Genomic DNA, 3,737 nt, shown 5'->3' on the forward strand with positions numbered 1-3,737 from the left:
ATAGGAAAACCAGGTAGAGTGAAAGGAGGTATCCAATTGAACTGATAACACACACAAAACTGTACTACAGTTAGATTATTAACAGGTTCTGGTCTACCTTGTACTCTCAGTATAACTGAAGGAGGACTGAAGTCACCAATACCAAACCCAAATGCCACACATTGTACTTCAGTGTTATTGAATGGATCCACTAGTCCTGGCATAATGAGAGAAGAGACTGGTGTTGCTGCTCCATTAACAATAACACCAAGTGAAGTAAGTGTTGAAGCTAATACTGTTTTATTTAAGTACCAAGTAATAGTGACAAGTGAATGATTTGATGAACAGTTGAAGACTGCTGTACCTCCCTCAGCAATAGTAGGAGGATCATGAGATAAAGTGAATGTCACCTCAACATTGCCTACCAGTAATCAGATAGTGAATCCTATTATATAGAACTTCTCAGTACTAACCTGATGTAGACACTATAACTGATATCAGTAACAATAAGAAGAGTGTCATTTTGTAAATCTTGACTTGTTTACTTTATAACATCATCATTTGTCATGATGAGTAAAGGCATTGATACAACCATAGATAGGGGGTGCAACTAATGAAAAACAACATTAATAGCTTTGATAACTGTAATAAAATGGAGTGACATTTATAGATACACATCGTTTAAAGATACAAACACATTTAGTCTACATGTATGCATGTTAGAGTTTAATGTCTTTGTGATACTACACCATAAGCAGCACATGATTCCAACTGCAACTCATCAACTGATAATGGAGGAGGAAGAGATGAAGTAGCAGGCATCAACTCTACATTCTCATACTGAGGCACTGGAGAAGTTACAGATGATATTTCTAATCCAACATAATAAATAACTTAAAACTCAAAATAATAACTTACCATGAGCTGATGTACTTTTCGTATTCCTGACACACACTATTACTAGTCCAATATGTATAAGTACACTAACTATTAGTATGATTGACACTGTTACACCTACAGAACACATATAATGCATATTGCATCTAACAAATGTAATGTACCACTTATTATATAAGCTGATGATTCTGTGTCAACTGGCCCTAAATAATAAGAAATGAATAATAATGATAATAATAGTGTCTGTATTACTTGTGCATTGAATGAGAGTTGGAGAAGGTGTTAAGTACATTGTGTCACTTTCAGCAAGAGTACTCTTGCCTTCAGTTACACATGATGTTGTTAGTGTATTATCAATATATAAACCAGTTATCAACTGATGGTCCAATTCAATGGCAGGAGACTCATCATGTTTGTCATCATAAAATCTAATAGAGTAAATATCGGTATAAAATCCTTTGATACAACTGGTAGCAATACTATCAGTTCTATTGATAGTGATATTGCCTATTAGTCCAGTGTACAGTGAACTGTATTCAATATAACAAGTATTGGTCCCTACTCCTTCAATGAACTGACATGTGAAACAAACTGTTCCACTGGTAATGTTAGTCACTGAGTAGTTACCGTTAATAATATCAAATGTACCTGTGATGATCATATGATAATCACATGATTATTGTTTATTATTACTTACTGAATCTGGTTGTCAGTGAGTTTATGAAGAATGAGTGAGATTCTAAGCTAAACCATAGTTTCCATATTTTATCAGGTAAAGTCCCCAAATTTACAGAAAGTACAAGGTCTGCTTCCTCATATATCGGTACTTCATTAATTCCTGGTCTTAGTATAATGATGCTGTCTGAATCACTGTTTGCATCAATCAAGTATACAGTAATGTTTATGGAAGAAGGAATAAAATCAGCCCCATTCTGAGTCATCGTATTACCATCATGTAGTTAAAAATTATTCCACTTACTTCAATAGTTATAGTTACATTCCAGCTATTGTCTGATTCCTTTAAGTATTGAGCATTAAAATTCAGTGTGTATTCTAAAATTGATAATAAAAGCTCATAATAGTGTTCACAACAACAGTACACAAACCTGTTTGTGTTATGTCTATTGTTGCATATGTCACATTCCCAGGTCCAACAGTATTACTAGCAGACACACTGATACTAAACTGGCCATACTGACTAGGACAGTAAGAGATGTTGCTAGTTGGCAGTACAGCCAGTACTGTAGTGTATTCTTTATCAGCATAACTAATATTAATAATATATTGTGATACTGGAGTCAGTGAGAATGGAGGACTCCAACTACACTTTATACAGAGTCTATCTGCTTGTTCACATGATAGATCAATAACTGTAGCTAGTATCCCTGATTTAAAATGTACATAATTATTATTATATATAATGCATGATGATAATTGCATTCTCAGTATAGACTCAGCGAAGTTAGAGTATATACTACCATCTACTAATCCAATTGCAATACACCTCACTTGGGTATTGTTGAATTGAGGTATTCCTGGTATAGTGAGATTGGATGATAATGTTCCTGCTCCAACTACATCAACATCACTTGGCAATACATTGGATCCATTAATGTTCCAAGTGATACTGAAATGAGTATCATTAACTGAACAATGATAAACTGCTGATTGACCAACTTCAACAATATGATTAGAATCAAACCAGAATAGTACATCCCCTGAATCACATTTCAGCATAAGTTTAATGACTATCCTTACCTGATGTAGAAGTAAATGTTGTAGCAAGTAACACACAAAGAAATAGATCCATTGAAGAGGGTGTCTCCGGTATATAGACACACCCCATTAGCTACATGTTCTTTGTGTACTTTTACCATAATTAGATTGCAATATCATAACATGTGTAATGTGCGTGTCACTCACATATAATTGTCTGAAGTACTCATGAATGCATGCACTTAGAATGGTTAATATTACATCTGCTATCCAAAATTCAGTTGCAAGACATTACATTAGATCTATCAATGAACCACAAGATACTATATAAATAATATGAGTATTATTAACTGAACCGTTCGAACTGAACAGTATAATAAACAGCTGATTAAATAACTTAACTCAACAATACGAGTAGAATCGAACCAGGATAGTACATCTCCTGTATATATGTGTGTAAGCAATTCAATGCCTGAATATTTGTAGGAAATAGCTCTACATACTATTGTCAGTGACTATCATGATGATTAACTCATGCATAATACAAATGATTGACCAATCAGAGAAAGAGATAATTAAGGGGCGGGGAATCATCATTTACTAAGGCTAAGCTAACAATCGCTTTGCAAGGTTTTGAGATATTTATGAATGATGGATCGGCCTGGAGATGATCCCAGGGGTAAAGCAAAGTACAACATCTTTTCGAGGATGCTATTTTGGTAATTTATGTAGCGAGTTTAAAGCTATTGATGAGTTTCTTTTGTAGTTGGATAGAACCATTGTTCTGTTTAGGCTGCAGAAGAAGTTTAGAATCCAGTGATTTGTATGCCTATCCACCTGAAGCAGAGAGCAGTAAACTATTAAGTGAATTTAACAGGTATACTGACAGACAAATCTTTTAACTCTTAATTAAGAGTTTTAATAAATAGAGCAACTTTGTCAAATGTAGCTTTTCAAAAGCACTGTTCTTTTGGTATTAGATGCACTGTGAGATTATTTGTTGCCAAAAGTAGAACAATAAATCGTCGTCAGCTTTATTGCTAATGTAATACCTTTGATGTGGTTGGGCAAGGTTTACTGACCACATCACAATGACACTCATTATTTTTGCAACCATTTCACAATAGGCACTGGTCTATTGAGTT

The sequence above is a fragment of the Amphimedon queenslandica genome, unplaced genomic scaffold, assembly GCF_000090795.2.
Source record: "Amphimedon queenslandica unplaced genomic scaffold, v1.1 AMPQUscaffold_13303, whole genome shotgun sequence".
Taxonomy (NCBI): Eukaryota; Metazoa; Porifera; class Demospongiae; order Haplosclerida; family Niphatidae; genus Amphimedon; species Amphimedon queenslandica.